Source organism: Ambystoma mexicanum, chromosome 7p, assembly GCF_040938575.1.
Source record: "Ambystoma mexicanum isolate Mex_15411 chromosome 7p, UKY_AmexF1_1, whole genome shotgun sequence".
In the NCBI taxonomy this organism is placed as follows: Eukaryota; Metazoa; Chordata; class Amphibia; order Caudata; family Ambystomatidae; genus Ambystoma; species Ambystoma mexicanum.
The window spans coordinates 138,293,690-138,310,923 of record NC_090939.1 but is presented as its reverse complement, the minus strand read 5'-3'; the positions used below and the strand labels follow the sequence as shown (position 1 = coordinate 138,310,923).

The 17,234-nt window shown below is 46.4% G+C and overlaps 1 protein-coding gene across 4 annotated transcripts in view; it reads right to left on the bottom strand.

The window, feature by feature from the left end:
• Positions 1 to 17,234, bottom strand: part of TEX55 (testis expressed 55) — a 543,889-nt gene that overhangs the window by 361,234 nt on the left and 165,421 nt on the right. The window lies entirely within an intron of this gene.

Below are 17,234 nucleotides of genomic sequence, written 5' to 3'. Positions count from 1 at the left end.
AAAATACATGGCTGTCATATGCAATAACACAGAATGAGACATCTACATCGATATGTTCGCAGTGGCCAATAAACGTACTATGCTTATCCTTCACAACCTGTCCAGAGCCTTTCACACTTGTCACGCGTGGCTACCACAGACCACATGCACACTTGGATAGCTTTCAACACCTTTATGTGGCATAGCTCGAATCCACTTTGGATGAGCGCGTAACTGAAAATTGAGATCTCTAAGACAAACTCTGGGAGGAAGAAGGGATAAAGGAATTTCAATGCAGGGCCTGTTCTAGAAGGGCCTGAATTCGTGAGTCATGTCTCTAGAGGGTACTAGACCATTTGCTTTCATGCCCATTTGTTCGACGCCCATTTGCTCGAGTTTATTTTCCACATTTTGCTGCAAAGTAGATGGAAGTTAGGTTTAGCTATATTTTTAGGTGAGGGGGATGTTGGGGTGGGTGGGTTGCAGGGGAGTCTGCCCCTGCTTTGTTTGCAGAGAAATGTGTTAAAAAAAGAACATTCGAGCAAATGGGCCTCAAACAAATTTGCTCGAGCAAACACTGTAGAAACTCTCTAGAGTACTCAACAATTTCCATGGTGTCCAGTCCACCCAGGAGAGTGTGGTGGATGTTCAGCTTAGCATCTTATTGAACCGCAGCACAGCGCACATCCAATCTCCTTGATCTAGGGCCTGAGGGGCGCCCAGCATGGTACACCCTGTCTTCTACTCCTCTTCCCAACTGGTATCTCCTTTGCCTAGGTGGGTAGGAATGCTACCCCCTGCGTGGGTACTCCTGAGTAGTATTTCACCCTACCCCTACCTGGGTTCTCAACGGTTTGGAAGAGTTCTCTGGTAGGGTTGTTGACTTTGCAGCTTTCACCAGAGCCACCAGGTGACTTCTTTCTGTGTACTTCTACAAAGTATGGCTCCTGACAGCCTTTGGATGCGGGTTCTTAGCAGGCATCCTTCTTGCATACCCCCTTAACTTGGCCTCATCTATGCTGTGGCTTAATTGACACAGCTACTCCCTTCTCAGTTACCTCTATTTTTTGTAAAAGATGTCTTTAGTTGTTCTTTTAGGAGAGATTCCAAAAAAGTGTTAAGCAATCATAAAGCATTAGCAAAACATACAATATAGTGTTATAGCACGTTTTCCAAGGTGATGTTGGGCAGTAACAACCAATTATACCGAGCCTAGGAAGGGCTTAGGGTTGTTACTGCCCAGGCCCACGCCAGAAAGCTGGGCTTAATGCAATTAGCACCTGATCTATTGTACCAGGTGCTAAACGTGTGTTTAAAAAGATTGCTCCCTTTGATGAATGGGTACTTGCGGTGCTGTGTCCGTTCATCAAAGGGAAGATTAGTCCTTTTAAAGATGCCCAACATGGATAAGCAAGAGGGTCTTGGGAGCAAGTCCCTTCACTCTTTCCATAGTAGCAGGGTACCAGCAAAGAGATGGAGGCCCGAGACAGCACAGACTTGAAAAGATAGTGGGGGGAGGGGCAGTATGGTGGAGGCGCAGGCGGGCACAGATAGTGGGGTGGCAGAAAGAGGGTACTGTGAAAAACCTGAGGTATTTCTCCCAGGCTGTTTCCGGGGATCCCAAACTCAGGTGGCCTGGGAAGGGCCCTAACTCTGGGATACCAACCCTGGGGGTGGACAAGCGAGGGAGAATCACTTGGGAAGGGGACCCTTTGAGATTGGGGGAGGAACGTCCTTAGGCGAGATGCAGCATTCCCCTCCTTTCCGACACTCCCCCACCCAACACCCCCTCAGTCATTATGGGCTACCTGTAAATCAAATCTCATCAAACCCCAGTATACTTCTATAACTACAAGAAAGAAACACAAAAGGAAAATAAATCCACCTTTGTTTATTCACCCCCTTCACCCTGATAAGAACCCCTGTGATTTTGATACATTTCTTCCCAACAACTACAATTCCCATAATTCCTCCCCACTGCTGTTTCCCAAACGCACTGGGACAGGGAAGAGGCAGACAAGATTGATGGAGCGTATCCATAGGGACCAATACACTATGAGTTCCTATGGGCGGTCTCCATCTTGTCCCATTACCAAGGTAAGGCAGAATCAGGCAGGGCTGGACAATTGCTCACACCTGACTCTTATTACTCCTCCACACCAGTATAACATGTGGAGCACTGAGACACACTCCAGGCAAGCTGGGGATGCAGAAGGGTGCAGAGAAGCCAGAGAGACACCTGTGGAGCTGTAAGACACACAGAACGCCTGGAGGAAGGAGAACTAACCAGACACTGTTCGTGAGTGGGCAGGTGAGGCTGCAGTGTGGAGTAGAAGCTGTGCCTTCAGGAAACCAAACCCAGGAGCAGCTGGGGTTGCCTGGTGTCACCCACATCAGAACTCCTCCCCTGGGTGAAACAGGGGAGCCAAGGCCTTTGGGGGGGTAAGTGTGAAGACCCTGGCCCCAGGCAAACACCCCCTTGTGCTCCTGCTACTCCTAAACCATTAGAATGCCGTTTTGGGAAGCGAGCGAAGTATTATATGACATGGCATTTATAACAGGGCTGTACACAAGTGTTTCTAGGCGCAACAAGACAAGGAGGGGGAACAGAGGGAGGAAAAAACAACGATCTTACTAGGCTTTGTGTCATTCAGATCGCGCAAGCGCAGGGAAGGGGAGAAGTGCAAAGTGGGGTGGAGAAATGCAGGTAATCAAAAGCGCAGTTAGCGGGTGGCTAAGTGCAGGTAATCAAAAAGTGCAGCCAACGGGTGGCTCATAAGTGCAGAGAGAGGGGACTGTAGGGTTACAGATACAGACCACAAGTGCTGGGGGAGCCAAGAGCCAGTGCGAGGTGCAACTGGACAGGCAAGGACCTGGGCCCTAGTTCAGAGGGTGGCCAGGTGACCAATGCGTGGAAGCAGGGGAGAGGGAGAGAGAAAGCAGAAGTGAAGAGGAAGGTCTCGAGTTGCTTCCGCAAACAGAGATGGTTCTGCTCAAGTTTGAGAGAGGCAGGGAGGCTGTTCCAGAGGGACGCCCCAGCCGAATAAAGAGATCTGCCCACAACTCTCTGCTTGAAAAAGCGGCTGACCCTCAGAGAGTTGGAGGTGCATGAGCTGAGAGCTCGAGATGGGAGATACTTGGGAAGAGAGTTGGAGGTAGTGCGGTCCCAGGCCCCAGAAAGCCTTGTGGACAATGCAGAGGGTCTTGAACTTGATCCTTGCCGCCACTGGGAGCCAATTAAGAGATTTCAGAGCTGGAGATATACAATCCCTGGGCTTGAGGCCAAGGACAATTCTCGCAGTCCTGTTCTGGATAAGTTGTAGAAGACGGAGTAGAGTGAGGGAGATTTAGAAAGAGGCTGATGCAGTAGTCAAGACTAGAGAGGACCAGAGCTCTGGAAAACAGTGAGCTTCTGGGGGAAGTGAGGAAAGGAAGAATACCTCTGAGGAGGTGCAGCTAATAGTCTGACTTCTTAGAGACGTCAGAGATGTGAGGCGAGAAGGAGAGGGTGGAGTCGAAGATGACCCCAAGGTTCTTAGCCTCACGGGTAGGAACAGGAAGAGGTCCTAAAGTGGGCAGCCAGAGAGAGAGAGAGAGAGAGAGAGAGAGAGAGAGAGGAAAGGAGGGAACTGGTGTTCCGATGAGGAGGATCTCTGTCTTACAGGCATTAAGGCTTGGACCAAGACAGTGCAGTTTAGGTAAACATTAATGATGGTCTTGGAGGAGTGGAAGAGTGCAGGAGGGCCTCCTATCGGGTGCCACCATTAATGGGTGAAGAGGAAAAAGGAGAAAGAACAGAGACCATATGGGGGGGTCCATAGGCAGGGTGAGGGAACGACAAAGACGATGTCAGTAAGGGTCTGTCTGGAGGAAGCACTGGTGTAGGTAGTAGGTATCAGCAATAGGGAGGCCAGGGTTGGAGACCAGAATATCCCTTTTGAACTTCTTCCTACCAGACTTAGTGAGAAGGATAGGATAGTCGATAGAAAAACAGAGACGATAGGAGAGACAGTGAGCACCATAGTGGGTGTGGCGGGCAGAGTGGGGGGGGAATTGAAGAGTGGAAGGGGGTGAGCTAGGGGACAGGCAGGAGGGGGGGGACACTAGGACGGGGGGACACAGAAAGAGGAGGGGCACACACCAGACAGAGCAATGACTGAAACTCAGATGCAATATATAGACAAGTCAATTGCCAACGGAGCCTAGAAGAAAAGAATGGACACAGCAGGGATACCGGCAATACAATGTAAGCAAACAAACAGTAGAAGAAAAAACACAGAAATAACAGAACAATCGACCAGGGAACCTAGAAGGAGTGAACAGCAGAGATGCAGGCAATACAATGCAACAAACAACCAGGAGAAACAAAAACACTGAAAAACCAGACCAATCGACCAGGGAACGTAGAAGAAATAATGAACAGCAGGGATGCAGGCAGTACGATGTAAGCAAGCAACTATGGACAGTAAACACCACAAAGGCATAACAAACTACCAAGGGAACCTAGGGGAAAAGAATAGAACAACCATGGAGAACAAAATCACAGAAGTACACAATAGGTCAGGTGAAGGAGGTTAGGGGGAAGCAAAGGGCATGCAGCCGAGTGAGGAGGCCTAGAGTTGCGAGGGAGTGCACTCAATATAGGATTGTGAGGGAACACACAGTGCCCTGGACGTGAGGGAGCGCATGCAATCAAGGACTGCGAGGGATAGCACACGGCCTAGGAAGCGAGGGAGCGCACGCAATCAAGGACTTTGAGGGAACGCAGGCGGCCTAAAATGAGAGGGAGCATGCATGGCCTAGTTTGCGAGTGGGTGCAAGCGATCAGGGATTGTGAGGGTGTGAACTGAGCAGGGGGACGAGGACAGGTCAAGGAGCAAACAGCATGAGTGACATAGTGAGAAGGGGCACTGGGTAAGGGGAGTAAAGCAAGCTAAACTCTACCCGCAACTTCTTACCTGGCGGCCGCAGGCAGCAGGGTGAGCCGCCCGCACTGACTGTCTATGCTGCATCTTCTTTGCTGCCAAATACCTGCATCGCTCAACACCGTGGCCTTTTCCTGCGAGGGCTTTGTCGCAGAGGGTCAGTGCCTCAGTTCTTATAGGCACGGGAGCATGGACATAGTGAAACGTGGTGCGTGTCATAGGGCATTGTCTCCTGCGCACCTGCGTCGCTCAACACCGCCGCCTTGTCCTGCGAGGGCTTTGCCATAGAGGGTCAGTTGGAGCAAAATAGAGACAGATGCAAATAGAGACAGAGACAGATGCATTCTGGGACTGGAAGTCCAACACTATTTCGTTTGAGAAACTGCGAGCTAAAAGCCCGAGCCCGGCTGAGGGAGGCCTAAACAGGTCCTAGCCAGGCTGAGGGAAATCTGTGAACATTTGGGGCAAAAGGCCCGAGCCTGTCTGAGGGAGGCCTAGATAGGCCTGAGTCCGGCTGAGGGAGGCCTACAGTGAATACTGAACTAAAGTGAAAGACAGGTCGGAGACCCGGCCGAGGGAGACTTATGGAAGTGTGAACTGTATCTATTGGGCAAGGAAAAAAGCACAAAGGAGCTGCTGGTCCAGAGAGGTGACTGACCAGGCGAAGGAGAGCGAGAGGTCAAAGAACCAGTGGAGAGAAGGTGCAAGTGAAAGCCCCTTATTTGCCAGAATGCAAGAGCCCAAGAAGGTTAGGAGAGCCAGCCCAGTTGGAAAGGGACTATTGTATCCTGTGCCACAAGGCTGACAGCAGCCCTCTCGGGTGAACAGTGGAGTAGGGGAGGTGCCAGAAGATTGAAAGAGCCACGGCCTTGACTTCAGTGGAAAAGCCGCAAATATAGCAAGCCTCCCTTTGCAACTGGGGAGTCAAGTGAGAGGATGAAAGCCCGGATTGTGTCGTGAAGTGTTTGCAACAATTGTATCAGAAGCTGAAGGCTGCGCGTAATGAAAATGAAATGCGAGTGAAGATTAAACAACATATATGAAAGGAATAGATAAGGATACAGAGTAACCGAGTGGTCAGGCAAAGGATGAAAGCCCAGTCAAAGGTCTCGGTGAAATGTTCTCTGGCCTTTGATGTGTAAAAAGGAAGACTCATGCATGACCGAGGCAAGTCTTGACAAGGTGCTAGCAAAACCATGGGGGAAGGGAACCCCGAAAAAGTGAGTGATGAAAAGAGACTTTGTTGGCTTGAGTCTGAGTGAGAGGAGCCATTGTTGAACTATTGGTTTTGAGGAGAGGCTTGAGCCCAAGTGAGGCGAGCCATTGCTGAACTATTGAGACATTGTCTGCATTACCAGGAGACTTTGAAAGATAGAACCAGCTGCCGAAGTGTTCACCAGACAGAGTGTGTCCAAGTCTCAGTGCTCCACTTTAAATCCATATGCCATATCACGTGGGGAAGGGGAGACCTAGCCATATGTACACTTGGCATTCTGACATTTTTTTTTTCCACATTGATTTTCCTTTGAAAAGCGCATTTACCTATACCCATTTGTGTATTAGAGTGAGCACAGGCATTAGGCTTATTAATTTAACTGATTATGATTTTGTGACACAACTGACTAGGACTGTTTTATTTTTCCTTTAGATGGTAGAGCGAGCTCCCATCTTAGGGTTAGGGCCAGATAGGAGTTTCTCCAACCCTTTAACCAAAAATAAAGGTTTTCAAAACTGTTCATATTGTGTCATTCTCTACTTGCGATACCATGCCTTTCTCACAGTATAGAACCCAGGCCCAGGTGGAGCAGCAATTAGCTGCCCTGGAATGCAGACTTAACCCAGCGGTTCTAGCATGGTGTTCCAGAATCCTGATTGACTGGCATCCTAATGCTCGATGACAATAAATCATAGAATCCTGACCTCGTCTCACAAACCCGCCTACCCTACCCCACCAAACCCGCTCTCCTACTCAAGATCAAGCGGACAAAGTTGCAGATGAGTCATAAAGATCAAGGAGATTTTGTCCAATGTATGGAGTTATTTCCGATTGTGTGGAACATTACTCATGTCCATGTTGTACGCCATGCCCCCACAATTCAGTTCTTAACTTAAGACTTCTTTTTTTTCCCCTTTCCAATTATTTAGAAAACATTTATCCCATCATCAAAGCCTTATACAAGAATAACCTGTCCGGCCTGGGTAGAAGTTGACTCTGGGTAGGAATCTCATCGAAGTGGAATAGTATTTGGTGAGGCACCAATTGAACGTCTAATAGAAGGTTGATTCATACAATGACCTCATGCCATCCGTCCAGAAGATTACGACTATATAAACCCGAGCTACACTGTAGTTCCAGCATGTCGGAGAGTTCAACAACTGGTGCTTGTGCATCTTTACAAAGTATTACTTGCAGCATAGATTTTGCTGATTGAACCTTTCAGTCATGTTAACTTTAACCTTTGGGCTGTTAGCCAGAGCCTGGAGCCATGTCAATTATTGATAATCCATGTCGAACCAGCACACAAATTAAATCTTCTTTTAATGAAAGGCATTGATGTTTTCTTTACGTTACCTTTGGAATCTTGCAGGTCTCCACTTCAGGGGTTTGTCCTTCCGGACAATAGCTATGCTGACCCAGTCACTATCCATCTCAGCACTTGGAGTCTCTTGCCAGGCTGTCAAAGCAGACCAAAGGCAAAAATACTTCCAAAGCTCACTTTTCTATGACAAAAACAGAGATTGAAGGCTGGCGAAGGACCACAGTAGCCATCGTCCTAAGAATAGTCTCAACCAGGTGTCTCAGAAGACAGGCTTGTCATCAGTCAGGAGGCAGGGGTTGTTCCAAATAATGGAGTCCTCAAGCAGAAATACAGCAGACCTATGTCATCCCACATAAAGGCTCATCACTGCCCTTGTCACTTTCTCACATGCTGTAGTCTATCTCAGACAGGAGCACTGTTACCTGAAACTAATATCACTTCTAACTTCATTTTCTCATTAGCAGATCTCTCATTGCGATTAGAATTGGCCAACTGAACCACCCGGGATGGAAAGAGTCTGGTGGTATTCGTCAAATGGAAGCATTTTATGATAGGTGTCTAGGTCTGGCATATCATATTAAATCTGTCCTGATATAAAGGTTTCTGGAAACATTTAAGAGAAGACCACATTATTGCCATCCGATAAGAGATGTTTGAGGGCTTTTCGTACTTCACAAAAAAATCCCCAGGAATGTTCAATGGGATAGCGCACAGTGTGTATAAAGCTGTTGGAAACAGTATTAATTTGACTTATTAATACAGACCCAGAGGCCCAGGTCAAGATTTTTCAAACGCTACGCCTCTGATCCCGACGGATCATGAAGTAGTTTCTCAATTTTCAAACTAAGTAATTTTGAGAGGTCTTTAGGATCATGTATTCCCAGGTAGGTGATATCATATTCTGCCCAACCAAAGTCCCAGGTTTGAGAGTGAACCCTGCTTGAGCGGCGGTCAACAGCCATTAGCCTAGATTTGTTCAAATTTACGTTTATCTGTTCATTTCACCAAAACCTTTGATTTGATTTAAATATTTCTGTTACAAAATCAGCATACTCCCTAACCATGGTATGTCCACTGCAAACATAGTCAGCAAAACCCCTTTAAACAGGGCTTAAGCCAAAGAGATAGCCAAAGTGTTTCAATCACCATATTGTATAAAAGGTGGGATGGGGAAGCCTTGTTTTGTCCCTCGTTCAATTGGAACTCTTTCAGAGGGTCCCATTCACCCTGAACCTAGAGTGAGTTCCCACCTAGAATGCCTATAAGTCGTGTCTAAATCTATCCCAGACTAAACCTCTTGACTGCAGAAAACACAAACGCCCATTTGAGTTGATCAAACCCCTTCTCGGTGTCAATGCCCAGGAGTATAGTGGCCTTTGTACTCTTCCTGGAGATATCAGGCATATTCTAAAGTTCTGTCAAGTTGTCATAACCCTCTCTACCCTTCCAAAACCCAGCCTGATCGCTTGAGTCCAGATAGCCCACACAGTTCGATGCACGGTTTATCCATAATTTTGTCAGGTCCTTCAAGTCAATGTAAAGAAGGGAGCTTGGTCTATAGTTGGAAAACTGAGAAGGGTCTTTCCCTTCATTAGAAATAACTGAAAATATACTCTCTTACACAGCAAAATGAAAGTTATGTTACCTATAATCGTGCGCTGTTGGATTCACCAGCCTCCAGATGTCTACCAATCCTAGGTCAGACATCAGAACTTTTAGGGTGGCCCTATCTTTCATCCAAAGTTTGTGACCACATGATTTTGTCTAGTAATGGGTAAATTGGAAGACTGAAGTCACCAGCAAGCATTGTTTTCCATCATACCAGAGACGATATCCCGCTCAAGAGTCAGCAGATTTAGTGTTTGGTATATGTTAATTATTTTGAATTCACCATCACGATAGGTGCACTAGACCATATGCATGTTCTTTCCTCATAAGCCAAAACCTTGGAATGTCCACTTTCAGACATTAAGATAGATAAACCACCAGAATTTGTTGTGTGACGTTTGTGGAGCTCTCCGAGACTGTTGCATGCCACAACATCTGATCGATGTGTCACTAGGAGGGCCACATCACAGTCAGTGTTTTTTTAGCCGAGGGAATGTCACAGGATGACTAATTCAATTACATTTCAGAAAATTATGTGAAGGAAAGAAGAAGGCATGACAACCAAATTCAATGACTTTCAGTTTAAACCAAACTGCAATGTGATTACCCCAGGAGCTGTTACCTTGAAGTGTAACAAGGGATAGCAAAAGTTGATCGAGGTGATCAGACTGAATTAGAGAAAGAAGTAGATCTGCGTAATACCAAAAGAATGTCAGATGAAAAAGAGTAAAAGCATCTACTCTGAGCTAGTTGGCCTTTTTGCATGGCCAATACAGGTCCTGCTCCGGCCTTGCTTACCATAACACCACTCTCTTTGGAATGCTGTCCAAACCTCCTTTGTGCCCCTCTTAACAGAGGTGCTGATAGACTCATTGTAAAAAATAGCATCATGATACTTGAGCCTGTTTACAGTTTTGGTTTTGTTACATCATAGCCCCATTCTGTAATGGTTCCACCTGCTCCCCACGAGTGTGGCATTTACTTGTACTTATTTACAGGCCTGTGTTGTGAGGTTACGAGAACTCAGCCTGTCAGGTTGTGATTCGGTTTTCACGGCAGACCACGATCAAACTCTTTGCTGAAGTTTGTCTGAGAGTTCACTCCTCTTTATTAAGAGATCTGTGTGGATTGTTAAAGTTCGCTACACATGGTTTTCCTGACTGATACTGAATCTTCTTTCGGCTTTGGTTTGTGATCTAGGCTGAAGCTTGCTCATCGGACTTGCACTGTCTGTTCAATTCCGCTGTGTGCAATGACTTGCAATCAGATGCTGAACAGCATACCAGAGCACCTACATGACCTATATATGTTGCCATCTGTCTTGGGGATGTTTGTCTTGTAGCATTCTCGCTCCTGCAGTGTGGTGGATTTGGGGAATGCTATGGTATGGTGTAATTTCCCTATCATATAAGACACATGTTCCTCTGCATTATACAATTATACAGGGTCTTCTTACAGATTGTGATTGAGGATGCATTCTCGGAGTGCCTATGGAAGGGCACGTAGCCCCCTTATACCATATACAGCAGTCGCATCATGGAGAGGGCCCCTCCCAAAATGTCCCAGTCTCCTTATGTAGGAGAAAAACATGTATCCTCATCACACAGTACAACATACTATATTCTACCAGAATAGCCATAGGCCACACAGTTGCATAAAGTGTTCAGCTTTTCTGGAGCACAGGCAATGGCAGCATAGCCTTAACGAACAAGAAAGTATACGTAGTACTATTAGTAGTAATGAAACAATTTAGGAAACTAATCAATTTCCCTTGAGGCACAGGTAAATAACAAATTTGTCATACCAACTAGTTCCCGAAATCTCATTTAGAATCAAATTTACTCTATGATACAAAAAACGTAAAATTCATGTGTGATAATACACACATAATACAATAGAATAATGCTCCATAGTAAGTGACAATAAAATATGAGCTAATTTGTAGAGAATAAAATTCAGATACAAAACGTTGACACTACATAACTGCCTCAATATCAAGTAAACACTAGACTCTAAAATGTATTAAGCAAATCTCATTCACACTGACAAACACAACAGTTTACGGTCTTAACTCGCAGAACATCCTTTCAAGCTCAGATAATGGAGTAAATCAGAAGGATAGACAATATCAGAATATACAATCTCAGTTGAATTGTGAAGATCTACAAATTACAATACACTTAGAAATATAGAGGTAATGGTATGTTGCAGTCATATGGTCACCTGTCATTCTGTTTGCTGTGCCTAGTTTCTAGGCAACAAAGTGTTTTCAAAAGTATTTGACTTATTTAAGTGTTCAGGGAGAAGAACCTATTTAAAGCCTATCCTACTTTTAAATCTAGTATGGGGAGTCGGAACAGAAAAGCCAGGTGACATTGAAAAAGACCTTTCTTTATTAGGATACACAGAATTGAGTCTCCTGTGTAGTACTAAACAAAAGGAGCAAATCATGGCCAAATGTATTGATGTTCCACTTGATAAACCATTCTGATAGCATTTGTGGTGCTAGATAGACTGCTTTATGTGATTGAGTCACCTACAGGAGGGGACATAGAGATGGACAGGAGGTCTCTGGGGCCAAGGGGAATCAACAACCCCTTCGGATGCTATATGAGGGACCCCCAACAGTCCCCCAGCTTCCACTCAACGACTGTGAGTGAGGATTCTTTCGGGGTGCAACTGAAGTCTTGGTGGCTAGAATAGAGAACTGGGCACTGGACAAGGACACTAGGTCCTCTTATAATCGATTGGTGCACTTTATTTACTCCCTCATGTATTTATTTATTTTTACATTTTTAGAGCACATAAAAACACACAGGCATCGAGGCACAGGTTAAAGGAGGGATCAGGAGTAAGGGGGCAGGGGTAAAGCAATGGAAGGTAGAAAACAGAAGGTTTAAAAGCTTCATAGCCAGTGAAAAAGGTTGGCTTTTAGTTGTTTCCTAAAAGGCCAGTAAGAAGGTTCAGAACATAGTTGGGGTGGAAGGTTGTTCCAAATGCTGAAGGCAATGACTGAGAAGCTAGAGCCCGCAGCTCTTTTGCGGTTAAAACACAGTGTTATTTTGAGGCTGTATATGGGTCTTGCAGATCTGGAGGAAGTGTTCCTGGTGATTCTTTGCGAGAGGTAGGGTGGAGCAGTGTTTGAGAGACCGCAATGAGTGATGGAAAGAATTTTAAAGTTTATGCGTTCTTTGGCTGGAAGCCAGTGAGCAGATTTTCTGTGTGCTGATACATGCTCACGTTTGGACAGGTGCGTAGCGGGCCGGATCACATTCTTCTGGATAGTCTGGAGCTTGCAAAGGTTCCGTTCTGAGGTGCCAGCTAGGGGGAGTTGCAATAGACAAACCTGGAGCCAATTGTAGCTCTTGCTATGGTCAATCAATCTTGTGAAGAGAGTAGGTGTTTGGCAGCATTCAAGAGTTCCGTGGTATAGTCTGCTGATGATGCAATGACATTGACGTGCCAGGTCATACTGAGGATTAAGTCCAGATGGACACCAAGTGTTTTAACACTGGAGGAGACAGGGATAGTGCAGGCATCAATGCTGAAGGAGTGGTAGGCTGGGTCCACTTTGGCGAGATGGGACGGAGGGCCGACAATTAGGATTTCTGTCTTGTCATCATTCAGACAGATTTGGTGAGAGGCCATCCAGGCTTGGATAATGTCATACATTTTGTTAATATTGTTCGAATCTTGTTTGTTGTTGTCTGAGATGGGGATGAGGATTTGGGTATCATCTGCATAGTTTTTGGATGATACATGCGCATGTGGCACATTACACAAGTTTAAATAAATATACCCAGAGAGTTGAGGTGGTCAAAAAGAGGTTTTGTGGAGATGTTAATAATGTTGTGGAGACCCATGCTCCTTGTGGGACACCACTGGGGACAGGAGTTGGGTGGACATGGCAGTTCTGTCAGAGAGGAAGGAGGTGATCCACTCGATGGGCAGTGGGGTGAAGTTAGCAGCTGTGTTGGCAGAGAGTCTGGTGGTCGACCAAGTCGAAGGTGGCATAGAGGTCAAACAGTAGGAAATGGGCTAGGTTACCTGCATCACGGATATCATCTGGTCGGTTTTTTAGGTCTAGTAGGTCTGACACTGTGCCATGACCAGGCCAAAAGCCGGACTGTCATTGGCTGAGGATGTTGTAGAGTCAAGGTAAGATTGTATTTAAGAGTGGGCAGCACGGGCCAGAGTTTTTAATGGAAAGATACAGTGGTGATAGGTCAGTAATTAGTAGGAGAAGTGGGGTCTAAAGAAGCTTTCTGAGGAGGGGTGATCCATGCTTCCTTGAGGATGGGAGGGACAAAGCTGTTGGTGAAGGAAGAATTGATAAAGGTAATAATGATGGGAACAAGGGCTTCCACACAGTCCTTAATGAGAGGGGCAGGGCAAGTGTCCCCTTGGCAGCGTGATGGTTTCAGGCCAGCAATGAGATTTGAGGTTTCCAATTATGTGACAGGGTGGAAATTAAAGGGAGGGTTAGTGAGTGAGAAGGGGCAGAGGGTTAGGGAATGACCAGGGACAATCTTGTTTGCCTTGGTGAGAATGGTTGATTGCTTCATCTTAATTCTTTCCTGGAGGGTAAATATTTTGTTGGAAAGGGCGTCCTAGATGTTTTGGCACCAGGTATCCTCGTTGGTGCAGTTGGAGATTGGAGTAATCAGGGGTTTGAGCTCCTGTAAAACAGAGAAAGTTTGCAAGAATGTCCCATGAGCTCTGAGCATTCGGTTAGAGAGTGCGGATGCATTAGCAGCGGGATAGCTTTTTTATATTCCTTAGAGAGGTTTAGGAAGTTGGCTTTGTTGGTTACAGATGGGGATTTGCACCATCTATTTTTCAGAGGCACGTTTTTTAGCTCCAATGTCCTGAAGACATACAGTAAACCAAGAATGTGTGTGTGTGGTAGGTTTAGCTATACAAGTGGGGACATTTTTATTTAATTTTGCATTTTTAAAGCGCTCACACAGCCCGGGGCATCGAGGCGCTGTTACAGGAACATGTCTCTTAGTTGCGTATTTGTAACGCGCTTAATACCCGAAGGTTTGTAAGTGTAGACCTGGGGATCAAACCTGCGTTGCTTCGTGTTGTCTTGTTTCCAAGGCGAGCACGTTGCCACTGAGCTATCCTCCCGGGACAACTAATGGCATCAATGCTACTATGATGGAGGTGTTGTAAGTGTAAGTTAGTTGGGTCAGCAGGTAGGGAGGCTCGGGACAAGGGAGTTGTCAGCAATGAGGATGGGGGAAATGCAATCTTTGGTGAGGTTGCAGGAACATCCTCTGAGCATGGGGGGTAAGGAGGGACATTGGAAGAGTGGACAGGGGTAGTGGTTACTCTGAAGGAGATGGTATAGTGATCTGACCAGAGATTACGGGAGATTACTATGTCATCTGCATTACAATTCAAGTCTGCAATCCAATGTAGGGATATTCCAAGTTGGTGGGTTGGGCTAGACATGCAATGTATGAACCCAAGAGAGGTTAGGGCGTTTGCCGGCGAGAGGAAATCCTTGTCTGCCAGATCCATCAGTCTCAGGTTTAAGTCACGAAGGACTAGGACCTTGGAGGTGGATCTAATACTGGTGCTGAGAAGTGAAGAGAGATCTTCCTCAAAGGATTTGGCTGTACCAGGAGGGGCGATAGATGACATGAATGGATATAGTGGAGGTGGATGAGATAGTGAGGCTAGTGCTGAGTAAGTCGCATATTTGTGGAGCCATGGAGGGGACGGTTTTAAAGGATAAGGTGTCTTTGTGGATCAGAGCAACTCCCCCACCTATATGTAAAGGGCCTCACTTTTATGTAAAGGAACGATCACAGCAGAGGATACTGTGACCTGCAGGAATGGCTATGGTGAGAGGTAGTCCCGCTGCAGGGTGTAGCCAAGTTTCAGTTATGGCTAAAATGTCCAGGTTATTGTTCGGGATGAGGTCTCTGACATCAGTGGCTTGAGTGATGATTGATCATGCATTGATCAGAGCGCAAGAAAGAATTTGGTCGGAAGGTATGGCAAGGTCATTTACGGGGATCGAAATAACTAGAACTACAAGCTCCGAGTAAATGGCGGTGGTATGTGTTTGGAGGTGTGTAAGTTGTTAGATAATGTCCGGTGGGAAGGTGAGAGGTATGGAAGGTGCTAAAGTGAGAGAGGTGAGCCTTGAGGTTCTGGCCATGCCTGTGCAAGAGAGGGAAGCAGAGGATGTAGTCAGTAGGTAGTGATGTGAATGCGTATTAGTTTTGGAGGTGGTATGTGGCCTGGAGTGTGGTGGTCCCCCACAGTGGGTTGTCTTAGCCTGTACAGAAAGGAGCAGGATGCCTAGTTGTATGGCAGCCAGTGAGAGGGGAGGGAGAAACGGGTGGGTTGAAAGGGGCCCTCGGAACAGTGTCTGAGGAGGTCAGCAGCCTGCATAGAGTTTTCTTGATGTTCACAAGAACAATGTTACCTTGTGTTGTCAAGGAGGTCAATAGAGATGCAAGACAGTCTGCAGGACAAAATGCAGGTGGGAGAGTGGGAGCCCGAAGGTGTGCATCTAGATTAAGAGGAGCTTAAGTGAGACTGGGCATGTGAGATGGCGCACAGATTGTGTTGGGGACTGGGGCGGATATCTCTTTAATGTAAAAGGTGCTAGATTTGATTGCGGGAAGGCTTGAAGTAGTTTAAGGAGCCCAGGTGTGGATTCAGGGCCGAAATGGGTAACAAAGGCTTGTGAGGTAAATGCCTGGCTTGTGTCAGCAGACTGCCTTAAAGTAAAGTGCTCTTTGAAATGTGCACAGTTAGGGGTGGCAAGAGAGTGCCAGGGTTAGCCCAGCACAGGTTTAGCCACAACAGTGATGAAGCGGGCAGCTGGAGGGCTTGCTCTCCGGAGGGCTTGCTCTAAGCAGGGCAGATGGGAAGCAGAAGCGGCGATAGTCGCAGGTGTAGACAGTGCATGGGGCAGTAGGAGTTGCTCATACAAAGTGGAAGCAAGCTGCGTCAGGGACTGCCAGGGAATAGGGAAGTGCTTGGTGGTACCCAGTACAGTAGCAATAGAGCAGTTAGGAACAGAGCAAGGAGTCGGAGATGCCTTACCTCTTGTAATGGCAGTATTGCAGTTTGATATACTTGCGATAAGACTACAGCTTGTGGGCTGGTGAGGCATAGGTAATGAGGGAATGGGAGCAGACTCAGTAGAGTACTTAAGGTACGGGCAGGCGGGGGGCTCGCTGGCTATGGCCGGACAGGGCCCGACGCTGATGTAGGGCATTGTGACAGGGCCTTTGGAGGGGCCGGCTTCGCCTGCCTGCTCCCCAGATTGGCCCATTCATTGGAAGAAGGGGCCAATCCACATCTCGTGTAGCCGGTGGTTGGGTCAGGCAGTCACGGTACAGAACATCAAGCGAGGAGGTAGCGGCCATTTTAACATGGAGCTGGCACTCCAGCAAATATGATGAATGTGATGATAAAAGCCAAGCAGGGCTTACCTTTGAAAAGTCAAACATTGTTGTCCCCGCATTGGACTGCCTCAATGGGCACCATAGAGATACAGGAGTGCCTTGGACTTCTGCACTCGGACACAGACGTATTCTTTAAATAAATAAATAATCCTGATACTGTTACAGTAGATCCTTCCCACATGGAGAATTAACGGTGAGGAAACAATCCTTGTGTCAGGAGTTGTCTGTTGTTCCTTACTGTGACACTTCCCATGAGCCTGTTACCAGAAGTAGCTGACATTTATTGAAATAAGCTTGCATTCCAAACTGAATTGCAAGTAAATGGGCTTATGCCCCCTCTAGGATTTTCAATCAGAACAAAACTATGGATGCTAATGTATGTATCCTCTGGTGAGCCTATAAGCCTTTGAATAAAGTAAAGCTTTGCATCCTAGTAGTCTGTTCACCTCTAGCAGGATTTGGTCAGTTGAATCAAGCAAATTGCTCAGCCTTAGCTTTTGAAAGTTCTTTTTAATATATGCGACACTCCCGATTCTATTAGCAATTTTACTCCTCTTATATGTTGCACAATTAATCTTGTGAGTAGAAGGAGTTGTTTTTTCCAGATTGCAAGCCATAACTTTAAAAAGCCTTAATTTAAGAATATTTTTCACATCTTAGAATATTTTTTTCATTTACTTGAATAGTGGTACATTGGACGATTCCCCTCTGCCGTAAGTGGCTGTTGACAAGGTTTTTCCATATAC